Here is a 19,878-nt window from a genome sequence, read left to right as displayed (position 1 = left end):
ACACACACAGTCCCAGACACACAGTGAGCAGCTGCCTGCCCTGTGGGATTTCTGGGGACTCCACCCCTAAAACTCCTCCCCGAACCTGGATGAGTTAATATGTGCAAAGTGCTTAGAATGGGTCCTGGCTCTTCATAAGCACTTGCTCAATGTCAACTACGGTGATCAGTGTTGTTATCGCTTGGTGATGTTCGAGATTCTATCAACTGGGCAAAGCCTCATTGCATCCAACACAAGATACTGTGTAAGAAAGAGCCAGTCTTGGAAGAGTGTATTTGGGTAAGCGACCTTGGGCAGTCACTTCGTGTCTCCAAGTCTGACTTTCCTCATCCGGGGGAGACGTGAGGACCTTCTTGATGTGATGCTGTCTGTAACTCACTCACTGTGCCATTCCCACCAGGTCTAATTCACCGGTTTCTCCAGTCCTTTATCCACAGAACAAGTATTTACTGAGCACCTGCTCTGTGCCAGGCACAGGTGTTCTGGTGTTTGGGGCACAGCAGTGAATCCAACAAGCAAAAGCCCCTGCCCTCAGGGTGCTTCTGGCCTAGAGAGGAGAGAGTCAACAACAGGGAACACCCTGGATAAATACGTTAGCAGGGGAGGGTAGCAGAGGAGATGGCGGGATGGGATCGGGTCCTAGGTTTATTCTGAAGGTAGTACCACCATGATTTTCAATCGGGTACAGGTCGTGAGAAAGGAGGAGTTGGAAGATGCTGAGATTTTTGGCCTGAGCACCTGGAAATATGAAGTGGCCATCAACTGAATGGAGATTCCAGAGTGAAGATGCAGCAGGGCTTTTTTGCAGGGAAGGAGATCAGGATTCGCTTTTGGACCCGTTGAGGTTGAGATGTCTATTGGACATCAAGTGGGGGTGTCCAGTGGGCAATTAAATATTCACGTCTGGGATTCAGAGACCGAGTGTGAGATAATGATACACCATTGAGAGTTGTAATCACATAGATGGTATTTAAAGCCACAAGACCGGATGAAATCACCAAGGGAGAGTGTAGACGGGGAAGAGAATAAGCTGCTGGGCTTCTAGTTGACAAGTCAGTGGGAAACATGGGAGATTAAGGGTTGGGAGGCTGTGAAATATTTGTGGCATATGGAGTTCTGACCCAGAGTGTGCCGAGGAGTTAGGACACTCTTGTCACTATTGCAGGGTGTAAACCCACAACTAACTATTTATTTTGTTATTTGGCAATACTTTTAAATTTTGCAATAAGCACTTCTGGCATCAATGAGCTAAAAAGCGAATGTTTAATGAAAATTTAAGTACTGACCTTCTGTTTCTCAAGGAAGTTGATGAGGAATGTGTAAGTTGCGCAAAATGTTTGTGGATGTTTAGATCCCTGTGGGGGCCGCAGCGATGTCACCGACCACAGGAAAACCTGAGACACAAAGTGGCCGCTTCAGAAGTTAGTAATTTTAAAAGATGACGCCCTAAGACATCAGTTTCACCCACATAGCTGCAGAAGATGCTGTCAGAGATCACTCTGGGAGGCATGATTTTTCGCTTAGATCGAGCAACTCTTTGTTGAGTTAATCCAGCTCATTTTTAGTTCCAACATATCTTGTGCGTGCATGTTACAGGCTCTTAACATCAGCCCTGATATCAGTTTCCCCACATTGAACCCAGCGTATATGGGGTGAAAACTAAAACTCACCACCCCCTTTCCTGCTTCTCTAGCTCCACTCACGTGTAAATACCTATTTCTGTAAACTTGGACTCCTTGAGCTTTACAACTAAATGGGAGTTACAAATTGTCAAAAGCCCAGGTGGCCTGGAGTTGGAGGCACACTAAAGTTTAGCTAATCATGTGTCCTTGAAGTTCGCCAGGAAAGCCGCTGTCTCAAGAATATTAAGGAGCAGAGGCTTCCCAGACCTCAACTCCTCACTCCCGCCGCTCGAACCCGCCTCAAACAAGAAGATGAGACAACGGCGAAGGATGCCCACCTGCCATCCTCCTATCTCACCCTCCCCCAGCCTTGCTGCAAGCAGCCTCTCAAGGCCAAACGCAGGCTGGTGGGAAAATGCCAAACTGCACAAGCTACATGTCCCCCCCTCCCCTACCCGAAACCCCAAATAAAAATCCCTACCCATTCCTCATCGGGGAGCTAGCAACTTTTGAGGCATGAGCCCTTGCTTTGCTCCCTGTGCCTGGCATAGTAAAAACCTTTCCTCTTCCACTTAAGACTCTGTTCTCGTTATTTGGATTGGCGTCGGGTTCAGAGACCGAACTTTCGGTTGCATGTACAGCAATGGAAGTGATGGCTGATTCAGTGTCACCGCCCTCAGAACTCCACAGACAGTGAAATGGTGCCAGCTAGATATCAGTATCCTCAGATTCTTGAAATAGAAAAATCAGTCAATTCTAGTCGTGACATCAGCTCTTTGACTCCAGTTCAACAGAATCAAAGTGAAGCTTTTGGAAGTTCGTTCTGGTGAAGCGAAATGACGGGCGTTTTGTGAATGCTGCTCCAAATTCAGTTTAAACTGTTCACGTTGGGAATAAATTCGTTATATTTTTGTGAAGAGAACACACATGCACATTTTGGTGGGCAGAGAGTGTCATGGTAACAACAATTTTCTTATTAAATTAAGAGGCTGTTGAAACAGAAATCTACTTTGAACAGGTCACGGTGCAAACGTAATTTGTAATTGCATATAAGTAAGTTTCAATAGTCTACCAATTGAAATGGAAGTTATAGCTGACAAAATTTACAAAATTTTGAAACATAGTTACTGAATTACCAAGAGTTTGTGATGAGATTGATGAAAAATTTTAAAAAAAGACAACTTTAGATGTGTTTTCTTTCTGGCTGCCCATTGTCAATCAATTTTAGAAGATGTTGAGTCTAATTGCCCAAACATGTGATTAAACTGTTAAAGCGGAGTTCCAGAGTTTTGTTGATTGCGTTCCAAATCCATCGGAAATCTTTAATCAAGGTCTTCAACAAACGAAGTACCAAAATGTGAGCTTTTAAAGCTTTTAGCAGATGCTAATTATTGAAAACAAAGCTTTTATGCAGAAAATAATGGAAATTTATTTCTAAAGAGCAAGGGAGGAAACGATCAAATAAAGAGATGAGGCCTTAAATGGCACACCATTTAATTTTAAAATTCTATCGTGAGCTTTGGAATATCTCAACTCATAGGAAGAATCTTTTCAATTGGATAAATTCTTGTTCTGTGCAGAAATGAGATGAAATTGAGAAAGCCTCTGATTTGCAGCACCTAAATTTGACAAAGCATCCAAAAATTATAAATAGCTACAACTTATTTGAAGAGTTTAATCTGTAAAAATATTCATTTCAGAAAGGAACTAGGGGCCAGCCCAGTGGCACAGCAGTTAAGTGCACACGTTCTGCTTCAGCGGCCTGGAGTTCACCGGTTCAGATCCTGGGGGCAGACATGGCACTGCTTGGCACACCACGCTGTGGTAGGCGTCTCACATATAAATTAGAGGAAGATGGGCACGGATGTTAGCTCAGGGCCAGTCTTCCTCAGCAAAAAAGAGGTGGACTGGCAGTAGTTAGCTCAGGGCCAGTCTTCCTCAGCAAAAAGAGGAGGATTGGTGGCAGATGTTAGCTCGGGGCTAATCTTCCTCAAAAGAAAAAAAGAAAGAAAGGAACTAGAACTAAGGCATAAAAACAGTACCTGTGAAAATATCTGGGCTGAAATGTTTACATAATTCCACATGCAAAGAATAGGATTTGAGGGTAGACTCTGCTTGGCGGAATTGCTCAGAGGCTAACAGGTACCTCAGCACCTGCACAGGAAACGTTTTCTTAATTAAATAGATTCTGGTCCAAGAGAAGAGTCAACTGAAGGCCTTAATTTAAATTTATTAACCGTAAAGTCTGAAGGAAAAGATTTCAGACAATCATTGGGAACAGTTAATAATAATAAGACCACAACGAAAGAAAAATACATTCTTCAGGAAAATGCCAGTGACATATCCGAGTCAAGTACAAGCCTAAGACACTGACTGTAGCACATGGAGGGGCTTGGTACAAATTATTTGCTTACGTTATAAAATTATTTTTCCTTATGTTATTTTTCAAAGTTCAGTTAATTAACATAAAGAAAGTGTTTTAATATATGTAGGTGTATAGATATATTTAAAGACATGTTTTCTTTTTTTCCTTTTCTTTTTTTTCCGAGGAAGATTAGCCCTGAGCTAACTACTTCCAGTCCTCCTCTTTTTGCTGAGGAAGACTGGCCCTGAGCTAACATCTGTGCCCATCTTCCTCTACTTTATATGTGGGACGCCTACCACAGCATGGCGTGCCAAGTGGTGCCACGTCCACAGCCGGGATCTAAACCGGCAAACCCCGGGCCGCCGAGAAGCGGAACATGAGAACTTAACCGCTGCGCCACCGGGCCGGCCCCCGAAGACACGTTTTCTTAAAAATATATTTTGACTAGAACTACTTTATAACTCCATCTATATAATACAACCAGTTTGTTGATGTGTGTGTGTGTATATACATATATAGTTAGATACATAATTTTTCTGAAAATAGTTTTTGACTAGAACTGCTTTATTAACTCCATCAGTGTAATACAACCCACTTGCATTAAACCACCCAGTTTGTGGTAATTTGTTACAGCCCACAGGAAACCGATACACCCAGCCAGCCTGATTTCTCAGATGCCCGGTGGACCATGCAGGAAGGCCCCTCATACGACACGCTCTCGTGGGAGCTGCTTCCTGAAATTCCCACCGGGCCTCATGCCGTTGTTTCCTGTGCACAACTCTGCACATGCTGAGGAAGTTCTCTGTGCCAAGGAAAACCCGCACAGCACCTTTGTCTCGGCCCCAGTCATCCCACGCGCTGGGGCTGCGGAGTGAGACCTGATGCTCAGCTCGGACGCTCCAATGTCAGCCACACCTGGGCTCCGCTGGGTCCACGCCTGCGCTGGGCTTTAGGTAACTTGATCCTGACACATGCCTGGGAGGAAGGGTGGGTACCTTTATGCCCATTGTACAGATGAGCAAACTGAGGGGAAGAAGAGTGACGTGACCCGCCCAGGTTCCCCTGGCGAGATGAGGCGGTCCGTTTGTACACAGCTCTTCTTCTAGGCACAGCCCGGAGTCCATTCTCTTTCACAAAGTATGCCGTGACTACAAAGAGAATGGGCCTGGAACTTGGGTTTGCGTCCTGGGGTCACCAAACTCTATAATTCTAGGCAGGTCACGTAACTTCTGTGAGCCTCAGTTTCCTCATCTGTAAAATGGGGACAGTGGTGGCTGCTGCAGAGTCATTGTGAGGCTTGAATGAGACCATGCATGTAAAATCCCGTCCTAGGTTTAAAGCATCCATACGAGGCTTTAATGAGGACCCCCACAATCATAATGACAATAACTATATGGAAATCATGATGAGGGTGATGCTAAAGCGTCTTGGTCCCTCTGAGTGTAGGCAGCCTTGCCTTCACGCGGACCACCCTGGTGTTGTAACGTGAGGTTGGAAAGGACCAGGGAGCCCCTTTTCTCCAGTTCCTGAGCTACAGAACAGTTCAGGGGACCTGGGACCCAGCACGCTAGGAAACTAAGGTGCTAAACTCCAGAAGGCTGAGTTCCAAGAGGGCTTGATTCTTGGCGATGGGATTCTCATTTGTCTCCAGCCTCGGAGATTTTACCCCCAGGAGGTTTAAGAAGGAACTGGAAGAGAGGGGAGGGGGTTCATCGTGGAGGCTGAGAGAGACCACGAATGTGCTCTGCTTTGCCTCCCCCCCGTCCTTCTCCAGGTGTCCTTGACCATGCAAGGGGTGTCCGTGTCCTTTCTGAAATGTGGGTGCCCGGGCAGGAAAGGATGGCTCTTGGGGTGCTGTGAAGGGGGCCCACTCTTGTGTCCTCGTGAGAGACCACAAGGGTCAGCAAGAGGCAGGAGCTGCCCAGGCAGCACCAGGCTAAAGGATGGGCTGCACCCCGGGGCCGAGGGGCTGAAGGGGAGTGGGGCCGGCAGAATAATGGCCTCCAAAGACGTCTACATCCTCGTCCCTGGGACCTGCAAACATGGTACCTTACAAGGCAAAAGGGCCTTTGCAGATGTGGTTTAGTTAAGGATCTTGAGATGGGGAGGTGATCCTGGGTTATGGACGTGGGCACTGTGTCATCACAAGGGTCCTTACATAAGTGGAAGAGGGACGCAGGTGGGTGGAGATGAGAGAGAGATTGCTGGCTTTGAAGATGGAGGAAGGGGCCACCAGTCAAGGAACACAGGCAACCTTGAGAAGGCAGAAAAGGCAAGAAACAGATTCTCCCCTGGGGCTTCCAGAAGGAACACAGCCTGCGGACACCTTCACTTTAGCCCATGAGACTGATTTTGAACTTCTGACCTCCAGAACTGTAAGATAATAACTTTGTGTTATTTTCAGCCACTAAGTTTGTACTAATTTGTTACAAAAGCAACAGGAAACTAATAACAGGGGGTGAGACTTCATCCTGCCCAGGAGATCAGGAACTGCCACCTGTGCCACCAGCAGAGACCTCTGATGTGGCTCGAATCTGGTCAGGCCAGCAGACACTGCCCTCCTTCCCGTTGACCCGGCTGTGGCCATGGCCACTGCAGACACACGATGTATCTGCTCAAGCTGGGCTTGTTTTTAAAGGGGTTGTTTTCATCAGCTGCTGGCTGTGTTTATACAAAGTTGGCCAGAGAGGACAAATCTTCCTTCGTTGGTTTTTAGTTTTGGCTATGATATTTGCCTGGCACAGAGTAGGTGCTCAATAAATAGCAGCTATTTACGTTATTAGGAATATTTGATCCCATTTGTAAAACTCAGAGGGGACATTGGGTAAGTCTACTAGAGACGATGATTCTGTAATTTCTACGTGATATTTTTTGAATTCTGCCCATTTTCACATTGGCACCTGCTCCTTGGGACTCAGCGTGACTTTCTTCAACAAACTAGCCTTCTTCAAATTAATTCCAATTTTAACAGTGACGTGATGGTAAAGGCATTTGAAATATAGACACATATTAAAGAATGTCAACCCAGTCCCATAATACGATACTATTTTCAAGCCACAAATAACCCAACCAGTTCTCGGCCTTATGAAATGTCGAGAGCGATCCTGGGGAAACCAATTTGATTTTTATAAATGGAATTTGTGGATTGTAACTGGTCAGGGTCCACACAGAGCTCTGACTGCTGTGTTCAGCCTCTGCATGCTTCTTAGGACCTTGACATGAAGAGCTGCTGGAAACTTCGCTCCCTGTACCTCACACTCTCCTTCCTCCTTCTCTTCTGGAAAAACAAAACCCCAAGTAGGCATGGGATACAAGTCTCTGACATTGATTGAGAATTACGTTTTAAAAAAAAATACATTTACAGAAAGCTGAAAATTTGCCAATAGTTAGCTGTGAAAGGAAGCTTTTTTTATTGTTTTTCTGTAAGAGACTTGGAGTCTCTTATAGTTTACTCTCTCGAAAGAGATAAAAAAGGACGGCCATTTACTTACTCAGAAGATGAAAGCGCTCCCGACTCAGGCTGGGATTCCTGATGGCGAGAGCTGCCTTCGGAGGTGTTTTCTGTTGTGAGAAGCACTGTAGAAATGAGGCGGCTTTAAATTGCATAACCTCGGCTCGCTCCAATGAGGTCATCAGAGGGATTACAAAAAGTGAGTCTTTCAGAGGGAGGAAGTGAGCCAGGGTTTTGAAAGGAAAACTGCTTTGTATTTTGGGGCTGGCAGGAGATTATTTCTGCTACCACCTCCTTTGTTACTGTGATAACATCTGGGGAGGCCCGTGATCCCACCCAAGAATGGTACATTGGCCAACGTGCCCTTGAAACACACCTTGGCATCGTTGCGTCCCCACAAGCCTCTCGTGTATCAGTGGGACATTGAGCCATGACTTTGTCCCATTCGCTGGGCTTCTGGATGCCTGGGGCTCCACAGCAGCTTTCCTGGGAGCTGACTTGAATGTCCCCTTTTGAATTTTGGTCACGAAGGATACATTGCCAGGAACCCATCAGGCTGGATGAACAAACAGCGAGCTAGGAAAAATTTGACTCATGCAATGTCTAGAGTTGAGTAAGATCAGATGCACTTCTTAATCTTCCCTGGTTGTTCAGACAGTGAGAAATTTCCTGCTTTCTTTGAGAGTCCTGCCTCAAGATCCTCTAAGCAAATGCCACTTACCGTTTATCTTTGCTCCTAAAAACTAGGCCGTTTCAAGCTCCCTGCCTGACTGCAGGAGAATGTGTCCCCACCAGGGCTGGAATTCCGGCTTCCGGAAAGGTGACGCCCCAAATCGCAGGCCTCGGCTCTCCCTGCACCCTAGTCCTGCGTCTTGATGCTCCATTTGCACCTTTGGGAGTAACCTTGGACCCAATGTGTCTGGAGCACAAAATGTCCCCTTTGTTTTCAGAATCTGTCCTTCTCGTCGCATTTCCCTTTTCTGTCACTGATATCTCAATGGGGACAAACTGCCCTTTCAAATTTTCTAGCAGTTTTCTCCTGTTGCTGGACATCTTACAATTGTGGAGTCAGGGGAAAATAAAAAAGAACACTCCAGGGGCCGGCCCGGTGGTGCAGCGGTTAAGTGCGCACATTCTGCTTTGGCGGCCCAGGGTTTGCCGGTTCAGATCCTGGGTGCAGACGTGGCACTGCTCATCAAGCTATGCTGTGGTCAGCATCCAACGTATAAAGTGGAAGAAGATGGGCACGAATGTTAGCTCAGGGCCAGTCTTCCTCAGCAAAAAAGAAGAGGATTGGCAGCAGATGTTAGCTCAGAGCTAATCTTCCTCAAAAAAAAAAAAATTTATCTTTGGGGAAAGTCCCTTCATGTCAGGAGATACCGAACGTTTTTAGATATCAGACAAGTGCTTGCCCTTATTTAATCAGAGGAAAGCTCCCAGTCCCCATCTTCCTAATGAGGAATGTAGGCTGGGATCTCGGCTGCCAAACCCTGCCTTTGCAGAAAGCAGTTGGCTTTTTTCCCTTCCATGTGGGTTGAGACAGGCCTGTTTCCGAGAAGTACCTGTTCTGGGAGATGGCTTCCTGCCCAAGTGTGTATTTACTTGCAGGAGATCATGAGCTTGGCTTCTCCTCTCGGGGAAGACAGATGGTGAGAAGTGGCCAGTGCGTGGCAGGGCCACGTGGCTGGGACTGTCAGTGACCTGCATGCCTCTAGTGAGGGCTGAGTAAGCTGGACTTCGGGAAATGACTCTGTGGCAGCCTTGTCAAGGCTGTGGGGGCCCCATACCAGGGGTGGAAAGGAAAGTTATCTTAAGAGAATGGATGTTCTCACTGTTGCTTACTGGGATGGGAAATGGAAAGCAGACCTCGGTCCAGGGGAGGAGAGGGTTTCCCGCTGCCTCTGACGCTGTGGGGTGGGGGAGCTAAATCTGGGGGCTGAGGGCCAGGTGAGGGGACCCCGAGTCTATTAAGGGTCAACAGGCCCCTGTGAACGTGGAGAAGATGGGAGGAGGCTGAGGGTGAGACAGGAATAGTCCGCTGTGAGCTGCACTTGGTGAAAGTGCCCTGGGTGCTGGGTGCCTCGCGGGGAGCACGTAGGGAGAACAGACAGCATAGACACAGTTAGAAGGCATAGAGAGGCCACCAGGGGAGGACCCAGGGCTGCCATCTAGACATAGAGGACAGCCTGGCCAGCCGGGTGGGACAGGCCACCCATCGCTGGGATGGTCCTGATTGCTAACGCAGGGGACTCTGGGCTGGCTGGATCCCCAGGTACCAGCAGGCTCGGACTGTGCCCGATGCATACTCACGGGAAGGTGGGCTGGAGTTTGAAGAACCTGGGGACATATGGGTCACAGTCCCCACCGTGGCATGCAGGGTCACACTGAACCCTGGAGTTACTTTGTCCCCTCCCCTTTCTAGTCGTATCTAGCAGGTTCTTCGAGGGGAAAGACCCCGGTGTATTTCATTCAGCACATCTCTACAAACAGTGTTTATAGGCCAAGCATCTTCAGGGTTCTTAGTCCTGACAGCATCTGGAGTCTATATTACCGCCTCCACTCGTAGATGAAGGAAAGAAGACCAACGCGGGCCAATTTCTCACCAGGATTAAAGGCAGCTTCCTAGTTCCAGTCTGGCTGGTGCCCTTTAACCTCTGCTCAAGACTTCCTTCCTATCCTAGGTTTAGACACTCGGGCAACAAACACGTCTATGACAAAGAACGCCAAACCATATCTCGGCTTTCTGACTTTTTTCCTTCAGTCTATCCTTGGCTAGATTAATATCCCAGGAGCACTAGATGTTGTCCCTTCACATGACAACAGCCCAGCCCTTGGAATTCACAGATGCCTCCATGGTCCTGCTGTGACACCCAGAGCTGCCCTCCACCCTGGCTGTTCTGTCCCGGCTGCGAGGGGTGACCCGCAGACTCCCAGGGCTCTGGACTCGCCTCCAGTGAGCTTTTGCAGAAATGCCCTCCCCTCTTCTCTCCGTGCTTAATACCCACCCATCATTCAAGTCCTGCTGTAACCCTCCGCTCCTCTCTGTTCATCCTTCTACTCTGCAACACGCGGGGAGCCTGTGTGGTGCCAGGCGGGTGCTGGGTGCCAGGGGCAGAGAGAAGAAGGCTCCGTGTCTGCCCTGGGGCTCTCACGCTCTGACAGATGAGGCAGGTGAGCAAGCAAACACGTGCAGCGGAGTGTGACAGACCCCGCCGTAGAAGAGCATGCAGCGTGCAGACTGAGAGGGGGAAGGATGGGGCGAGACTCAGGTGTCAAGATGTAGGGAGATAAAGAGAAAATCCTAAAGGTAGTTTTAACAAAGCACAAACACCTGGAAACCTTATTCGTTTATTTTGTACTTCCTGACTCCCCTGCCAGAAGGTGGGCTTCACCAGGCGAGGGGTTTATCTCTGGATCAGAGTCATATTACCAACTCCTACAACAGGGCTGACACGCTCAATACATATTTGCTGAATGAATTAATAACTATTTATTTCTATATATGAATATCAGTAGTTTGTCTCTATGTCAACACACACGTCCCAAACCCCTTGTGGGTGCCAGCTGTGGGCACTGGGGGACAGGGATAAAGAAAGCCCTGTCTCTGTCCTCCCCTGAGATGCTCTCAGTCCGTCTGAGGACACAGGCAGGCAGACATTCCATGACTGTATGTTGTGGAATGTGAAGTGGCAAGGAGGAGGCAAGGCTCTGAGTGTGACGACGGAAAGAATTTAATTCTGCTCGAGACAGAGGCTGAGAAGAATTCATGGTGGAGGGATATTTGAACTGGGTTTTTTTTTTTTTTTTTAAAGATTTTTTATTTTTTCCTTTTTCTCCCCAAAGCCCCCCGGTACATAGTTGTGTATTCTTCGTTGTGGGTTCCTCTAGTTGTGGCATGTGGGACGCTGCCTCAGCGTGGTCTGACAAGCAGTGCCATGTCCGCGCCCAGGATTCGAACCGACGAAACACTGGGCTGCCTGCAGCAGAGCGCGCGAACTTAACCACTCGGCCACGGGGCCAGCCCCTGAACTGGGTTTTGAGAGTTGAATAGGAGTTTGCAAGGCAGGCAAGCTGAGAAAAACATCGTAGGTGGAAGGACCAGCATATGTATTATAAACACACATATGCACGAACGTGTTTCTGGAAGGCTCACTTGGAACTTGGAGGCAGAAAGCCCAGGTTCAAGCTGCAGGCCCCCATCACTCAGCTTGATATGCTCGAGGAACTGAAGAGGCAAGGTCAGAAGGAGTGCCTTGGGCTGCACAGCAGGAGAGGAGGTGGAGAGTGGGCAGGGGCCAGCTCAGACAGAGCCTGGGAGAGCAGCTCCTGGGGTCTGGAGTTTTCTAGGTCCAGAGGCACTGTGGGTTGCAGGAGTTCTAAGGGGTCAGCACCTGTGAAAGCGAAGGGAAGGGAGAAGGATCGGGCCAAGGGAGACACTGAGCTGCAGGGCAGTCGTAAGAGAGGCCTCAGTTGACCTGGGAAGATTCTCAAATGCGATGACTCTTCAAAGCTGTCTGAGCTGGGGCAGGAGGCCTGGGCTTCCCCTTGTCTCAGTCATCAGAGGCAGGATGCCTTGGAAAGGGGCTTGACTTTGGGCGAAGCCACGCCCTCGTCTGGCGGCAGCATTCCTGGCAGCTGGGGTGATAAGTCCTTCATTCCTGAAGGAGCGTCTGGGCGGCGCTCACCTCAACCAGCAGAAACGGGAATCCACGAAAGGTTTTCAAGTGTTTGAGAAGATCGCCTCAGCTCTTGTGTGGCAAATGGATTGAAAGGTTCAAGACTGGAGAGGAGATTGAGACGTGGGTGGATTTGAGCTGCGGCCTGGAGGTGGAAGCAGGGGCGCTGGGTGGCGCAGGCATGTGGGAGGAGGGGAAGGGGGTAAAAACAAAGACGTATCTAGGCTTCTGGCTGAGCAACTGGGTGGAGAAGATGAAGAGAAGATTAAGTTTCAGAAGGAGAGAATGAAACGGGTTGGTTTGGATTTGAGTTGGAGACGTGTGTGAAGCGCCTACATGGGGCTGCCCAGTAGGTAATCGGGTCAGGGACGGTTCCACAGAAGAGAGAGAACGTTTGAGAGTTGTTGGCATAGATGTGTATCAGTCAGGACTCTCCAGAGAAACTGGGCCAATAGGATATCTGTCTATCCATCTATCTGTCCATCCATCCATTTATGTATCTACCTACCTATCATCTCTCTATCAGTCTACTATCTAATCTATTCATATCTATCTAACCATCCATCCATCTATCTACCTATCATCTATCTATCTTTCTATCTATCCTTTATCTATATCTATTTATATCTATCTATATCTATCAATCAAGATATTTATTGCAAGGAATTGGCTCATGTGACGTGGGGACTGGCAAGTCCAAAGTCTGTAGGGCAGGCCAGCAGGCAGGGGTTGGTGCTGCAGTCTCAAGGCAGGATTTCTCCTTCTTCAGTAAACCTCTGTTTTTGCTCTTCAGGCCTTCCGAATGATTGCATGAGGCCCACCCACATTAGCGAGAGCAATCTCCTTGACTTAACGTCAGCCGGTTGTGGATTTTCACCACCTCTACAAAATACCTTCACAGCAGCACCTAGATTTGTGTTTGGTTAAATAACTGGTTACTGGAGCCCAGCCAAGTTGACACATAAACTGACCATCACAGATGGTATTGAGAGTGATGATCCTGGCTGGGACGAGTTAGGGAACTTTGTAGAGATACAAGAAGGGTGCTTAGAACTGAAGCCAGAGGAACTCCAACATTTAAACTTCAGGGAGAGAAGCAGGCGCTGGGCAAGGAGAGTATGAAGCAGCAGCCAGCGACAAACAGGTTCTGTGCCGATCAAGTCCAGGAGACCCTGGGTTAGACAAGCAGAGTGGAGCAGGCCTCTTTCCTGCAGGACTTCTCAGGGCCTTTAATATGCATGTGTGCATTGTGAAGCCCCTCGAGGAAGATGTGGTAGTTGCATTTCTCAGACTCATTTGACCAATCAGGAGCCAGGTTTTTTTTGAGAAACTTTGGGAAACTCTGCAGAAGTAAATAATGGCACCAAAATAGCTTAAAAGATGGAAGGTGAGCCCTGAAACTCTGGAAGAAAATGATGTCAGGACTGAGTTGAAGAGAGAATTCAGGCAACTAATGGGGTGGGGCTGCTGATGGGAGAGAACCCGTTCTCAGAACAAGAGCATCTGTTCTTTCACCATGGAGCGCGAGGATGAGGGTCAGACTGCCCCCAGAGGCCGTTCAGAGGTCAGGAGGTTGGGATCTCACTGCCTCATCTTCCAGCAGGTGGACAGGTACTTGGTGAAAAAATCTGATTCCAAAGCAAGACCCAGGTCCTTAAGGTCTGAGCTGGAAGCTGAGGTGGGCAGGTCTGGGCCGCAGAGCCACCTCGCCAGGGTTTAAGCCCTACTCCATCACCGCTGAGCAGGGTGAACTTGGACCATTCTCCACACCGCGTCCTGGGGCCGTGGTTCCTTAGTCTGTGAAGCTGGCCTCTTCTCAGAGCTGGGGGATCATGGGAGATGATGTGGTGACGTAGCTGGCCCTTGGTCAGCAGCCAGCATAGCTGTTCTGATTTTATCATTTTGCTGTTGCACAAGACAGCGGTGGTGTCACACAGGAGGGGTTACATAGCCGTCCTCCGGCTCGGCCAGGACTGGAGACCGGAGACAGGCACTCATGGAGTGGGCCGCAGAGGGTGACTCAGCATGGAAGGACGCTCCAGAGGAGCCTTGGAGCCCCGTCTTGGGCCATCTTTCAGGGTTGTCTGTAAACAGCCTCCCGCCAAGATGGCTGGGCTGTCTGGAAGCCGGGAGCCAGGCCTGGTGGCTTCTTCTTAACCTAGTCTGAGACTCTGAATCAGCCACCCTTTCGGGGTTTGGAAGGAAGAGAGAAACAGGGTGGCCTGAGCCTGGATCAGCAGAGGCAAAGTGGTTAAAACCAGGACCAGCAGGCCCTGGTGCACACACTCTGGCCCCTAACATCCTCGTGACCTTGGAAGAGGCCTCAGGAGCCTGCTTTTGAAAACTTTAAAATTCAGTAAGATGTAGACCCTATTCTTCCCTAGGAAACCTTCTATACCAACCAGGGTCTCCAGCCCTCAGGAGATGTGGTTCCCTCACCCATTGCTGGGAAAGGGGTCTGTGTGGACTGCGATGGCAAGCTCAGTGGGGAGCACGTGCTCGGAATTAGGAAAACCCCTGTCTTGGTCTGTTCGGGCTGCCACGTCAGAGGACTGCAGACTGCGTGGCTCACAGCAACGGAAATTTGTTCTTTCCCAGCCCAGGAGGCCAGAAGTCCAAAGTCAAGGTGTCGGCGGGGCTGGTTCCCCCTGGAGATGGTATTGACAGTGACGATCCTGGCTGGGACGAGTTAGGGAACTTTGTAGAGATACAAGAAGGCTGCTTAGAACTGAAGCCAGAGGAACTCCAACATTTAAACTGGAGGTTCTGAGGGCGACTCTGTTCTCTGTCTGTGTCCTGGCTGCCGGTGGTTCTAGGCAAAGCTTGGTGGCCCTTGGCCTGCAGAAGCATTGCTCCAATCTCTGCCTCCTGTGCCTCTGTGTGTCCTCTCCTCTTCCTATAAGGACCCCTGTCATCAGATTTAGGGCTCACCTTAACCCAGTATGACCTCGTCTTAACCTAATTACTTCTGCAAAGACTCTGTTGCTAAATAAGGTCACATTCTGAGGTTCCAGGTGGATGCGAATTTTGGGGACACTGTTCAACTCATTGGAACACCTTTATCTCACTTAATCTTCACAACACCTGGATCTTTATTTTATAGGTGAAAAACCAGGAACTGAGAGAAGTTAACTGATCTTGTCTGAATTCCCACAGCCAGGAAGTGGCAGAGCTGGGATGTGACCGGGGAACCTGGCTCCAAGCGCGGGGCATCCCCTGTGACGTTACTGCTGCCCTTTATTGTCTACAAAGCCCCTTTCCCGGCGTCATTAGCTCTGGGGGAGATACGCATATTTATTGTGTTATCTGCCTATTTTACAGGTGAGGAAACTGAGGCCAAAGGCCAGGGGTAGCTGGGAATGAGTAAAGCGGTTTGTCCAGATCACATGGTGAGTGGGTGGCATGGTAGGGACTCAAGTCCGGGCCTCCAAAGTTCTTCGTCTACGATCAAATTTTGTACCTCAGCGTCAGCTAGGTGAAAGAAGTCAGACACAACAGCCGCATATTGTGTGATTCTATCTCGGTGAAATGTCCAGAACAGACCAATCCAGAGACAGAAAGATTAGTGGCTACCAGAGGCTGCGGGGAGGGAGGAATGGGAGGGACTGATAACGGGTGTGGGGTTTCATTTGGGGGTGATGGATGTGTTCCGGAATTAGAGAGACATAGTGGTTGCACAATGCTGGGAATAGACTAAAGGCCACCGGAATGGGTGAACCATATGGCATGTGAATTACATCTCGACAAGGCTGCTGTTACAAAACCTCAGTGAAAGGTGGCAGCCAGTAGCCTCCGGGAGCCGATTTTGCAGGAAGCGAGTATTCACCAGGCCTAGAAGATGCAGAGTCTGTTTATGGGGGCGGAAACAGCCCGAGCCCAGGCTCGGAAGCTCTTCATGTGAGAAGGCACCTTGAGGGCTATCTTGGTGACAGAACTTGCGTCGTGTGTTAAGGCAGGAACACACCAGGGGCAGCTGGGCTTCCAGAGCACCCTCCTGAAGAACTGTGTGGTCTTAGCAAGTTACTTCCCTCTCGGGGCCTCAGTTTCCTCGTCTGGTGGAACTGGTGGTGCTCTGAGCACCTGCCTGCCTGAGTCCTCGTGAGATCTACTCTACCAAGAGCTCAGTACCGTGTAAGACATGTTCATGGGGCCCCTTTGACCTCAGTGACAAAACCACAGACAAACCATTAAGCTTTCAGCCATTGCTATTGCCAAACCATGACCTCCTTACTCACCCCTGACCCCCATCCTCCTGCAGCCTGGTTGCTCACATGGCATTCAGTCTGCACCTCCGAAGACCAGGCCCTCACCTGCTCTGGCCAGGGCAGACTCAGGACCCAGGCCCATGGCTTGGTTCTGAGGCCACCAGAGGCACCCCCTGGGCTTCTTCCCATCGCACCAGCCTGCTGGGGCCAAGGAGGGTCAGCAGCAACATGGGCCTCTCCTGTCACCTGGCTGTGGTGGGAGGAGGTGGAAGGGAGGCTCTCCCAGCCTATCTCTGTCTGCCGAGAGCCCTACTCAAATTTCCAGCCAAGTGGCTTCCATCTGGATTGCAGACTTCCTTGCGTCATGCTCACCTCTGTGAACAAAGTCCCTCAGATGAGTGAGCTTCGTCTGGCACTCGTGGGAAACTTTCTCCAAGCTCAGGGCCTTGGTGAGGGGTGCAGCCTGGTCGGAAAGTGTGGGCATTGAAGGGAGAATGGAATGTCTGTGGGACTCTGTCCAGGCACTTGTGTCCAATATGGTGGGAGGGTAGAGAATGAGCCAGGGACTAGCGAGAGAGAAGGAGACAAGGCAGGGGCAAGCTCATGGAGGGTCTTGCCAGCCATGTTTACGGAGGTGGAACTTTATCCCAAGAGTGATGGGACACTATTGAAGTTTCCTGTTAGAAAGTGCCATCATCACCCTCACCGTCATCTTCATCACAGCCATTGTCATCACCATTGTCATTACCATCATCATCACCACCATCGTCATCACCATCATGGCAGCTCACACATGTTGAGTACCGACGATGTACCAGGCACTGTGCTAAACACTTTCATACATTAATCCTGTTAACAGTTCTATGAGGTATATGCCATTATTGTCCCCATTTTACAGATGTGAGTGTAGACTCAGAAAGGATATTTGAGACACCCAAGACCACACAGCAAATAAGAGCCCAAGCCAGAACTGGAACTGGAATCCAGGTCTGCCTGCTCCCAAAGCCTTGGCTCCTAAACACTGTTCTTTACATTTAGCCTCCTACGATTGCATTTGCATTCTTAAAAGACATCATTGGCTGCAGACTGGAGAATAAGAATTGGGAGATGATGGTGATTAACATCAGTGATGGGGACACCAATGAGAGATGATGCTTGGACACAGAAAGAAGCAGATGGATCCAGGAAACACTTTGGTGGAATCTAAATGAGGTGCTGATCCACTAGGTGGAAGGGATGAAGGAGAGGGTGCATTCAATGATAAGCCCCAGGTTTCCGGATGGATGGATGGATGTGGAGAAGGAGCAGTGCCATTTCTGCAGACATAGGATGCAAGTTTGGTTTAATGAATGAGTGAATGAATGAATACATGAATAATGAAGGGGTCTCAAAATAGAGTGGGTAATGAGTTCCCCATCTCTGGGAGTATGCAAGCAGTGGCTAGACAGCTGTTTAATTTAGACAATGTAGAAGGCACTCTGATTTGAAAGGGAGGCCAAATGGAAGGCCCTCAATAAATATATATTGCCAGCATGAGTGATCGGATTGCTGTCATCTCTATGATTCTAGGGCCTCATGGGGCCTCACAGGCACCTGATGGGAGCTTGGTAATGAGTTACCAATGTAGGAATGTAGGATGGGGGAAAATACTCAAACCCCATTACATTTTCTTAAATTTCTACTTCAGTACATGTATTTTAGAGTGTACATTTTAATACATGTTAATAAGTATACATATTGGGTATGCATAATTGAAATTCTTTTACTTACAGGGATGCACAATCATAAAAGCTAGGACACCAGTGATCTACAGGACAGAAGCCCTAACGTAGGTTGAGTGGGAAGCAGTGGAACCCCCACAGCCTCCGACTGCCCATGGCAGTGTCCCCGACAAAACTCAGGGTTTTGGGAGTTGTCACAAATGAAAGAGCTATGCAAAACCTCCTCATCCGTTTATTATGCTGTACAGAAGAGACACATTACATCCATTTTCTCACTGTATGTGAAATGCTCCCTCTTTACAATGTAACAGCATCTTTGTGTCTTTCACAGGACAGATGATCTTTGCCACAGTATCAACACAACCCCCAGGGGGCTCCCCTCCCACAGACTGACTGCTCCTCAGACCACACATGGACGCCCCTAAATGATCCCTAGGAGCCTAGGGCTGCAACGTGGCTCTGCTCATAGGAGACCCTCAGACCAGCACACACCCGCTGATGAATGAGTGCTTCACATTACAAAGCGCAGCCTCCTTTTTTTCATTCACGATAGTGCATGGTTAGCTTCATTCTAACACTAAACATTCCTGCCTCTTATTTCACCCGTTTTCTTTCTGCAGCTACAAGTGTGTAGTTTATTGGAGCAGAGGGGTGTGGGGGGAGGGGGGAAAAAGGCTGGAGGGTGGGAGGAAATCTTTTTTTGACTCTGTTTTAAAATCCAGAGCTGGATTGGTCAGGACTTACGGGATCTTTGCCATCCCAAACCCCTGGTCCTCCAGCTGCTGTCCTCTCCAGGGAGAGCCCGCTAATAAATACTCATTTATTTTATTGAGCGAGTGAGTGCTGCCCGGGCACTGCCTGTCTTACTGTCCTGCGTCGTTCCCAACTCTGTTGCTGCTGAGGGCCCCTCCCTGCTTTGGTTCAAAGCGGCCTGATGTTGGAGCCTGGGTGGTGCGTCCTCCACATCTCCCCGAGGGGCTCGGCACGGTGCCGGCCACAGGAGGTGGATTGTAAGACGTGTAGAAGATGAAACGAATTCCCCCTAAAGGACCTGGGGCTTGGGGGCAGGGCTGTCTCTTAAGTCTCTCACGGAGGATGCTGGTGCAGCTTCCTCCTGCCTGACACCTGGACCCGCCCTCCGCCCCGCCCATCACTGGCCGCCCCGTCCTGCCCCGCCCCCCCCCCCCCCCCCCCCCCGCCCCCGGAGGCGGAGCTGCGGCCCCTCGGGCAGCTGGTTCTACCAGCAAGCTGTCAGCGGGGAGGCCACCTGAGGAGGGCGTCCATCCATCTCTGTTCAGCGTGGACCTGTTCATCGTGTGGGGCCTTGTCCCCAGGGCTTCCTCATGGTCATGCGCACCTGGACTCAGGCATCCCAGCCGGGACACAGGCCTCGCTGGCCCAGGGATGCGGGTGACACCCATGAGGCGCTCAGCCCGCTGTGTAAGGGAGGTTGGTCCTGGGAGCAATGCTTTGAGGTAAGTGACCTTCGTGCCTGGATCACTGGTCTGCTGCCCCGGGGTGGCCCCCACCGGTCCACCCTCAGAGAAACCTTGGGTTGGCCCCCTCCGTTGCTGAGGCTCTGAGCCCTGGGATCCCCTGGGCCTGTTGGATCAGAAATCTCTCTGCCTCATCACAGATCAAAGGGTGAGAGAGTGGCCTTCCCCCACGATGCCTGCATGTGCACCTGTTGGCAGGGGGGTGCAGAGTGACGGGAAAGAAAGATGGCAGGGAACTAATACCATTGAGTGCCTATTATGTGACAGACATTGATAGGTGCTTTACACAACCATTAGCTACAATTGGCATTCTCCTCTGCAGAGTTATGCCACACGAGTGTC

The 19,878-nt window shown here is 49.5% G+C and overlaps 1 protein-coding gene across 8 annotated transcripts in view; it reads right to left on the bottom strand.

The window, feature by feature from the left end:
• Positions 1-19,878, bottom strand: part of BDKRB1 (bradykinin receptor B1) — a 60,356-nt gene that overhangs the window by 12,657 nt on the left and 27,821 nt on the right. Inside the window, exons 1-2 of one of the 8 annotated variants that reach the window (XM_014843461.3) lie at positions 7,479-7,776; positions 1,287-1,394 (exon numbers count right to left, since the gene is read on the bottom strand). The exons of 1 other annotated variant lie outside the window; for it this stretch is intronic. The gene's annotated coding sequence lies outside the window, so the exon portion shown is untranslated. Of the gene's footprint in view, positions 1-1,286; positions 1,395-4,825; positions 4,963-7,478; positions 7,777-19,878 lie in introns of those variants that run through there. 6 more of the 8 variants (XR_011504770.1, XR_011504769.1, XR_011504767.1 and 3 more) reach the window with 6 other exon arrangements.

This window comes from Equus asinus, chromosome 7 (assembly GCF_041296235.1).
Source record: "Equus asinus isolate D_3611 breed Donkey chromosome 7, EquAss-T2T_v2, whole genome shotgun sequence".
In the NCBI taxonomy this organism is placed as follows: domain Eukaryota; kingdom Metazoa; phylum Chordata; class Mammalia; order Perissodactyla; family Equidae; genus Equus; species Equus asinus.
This window is presented reverse-complemented; position numbering and strand designations above follow the sequence as displayed.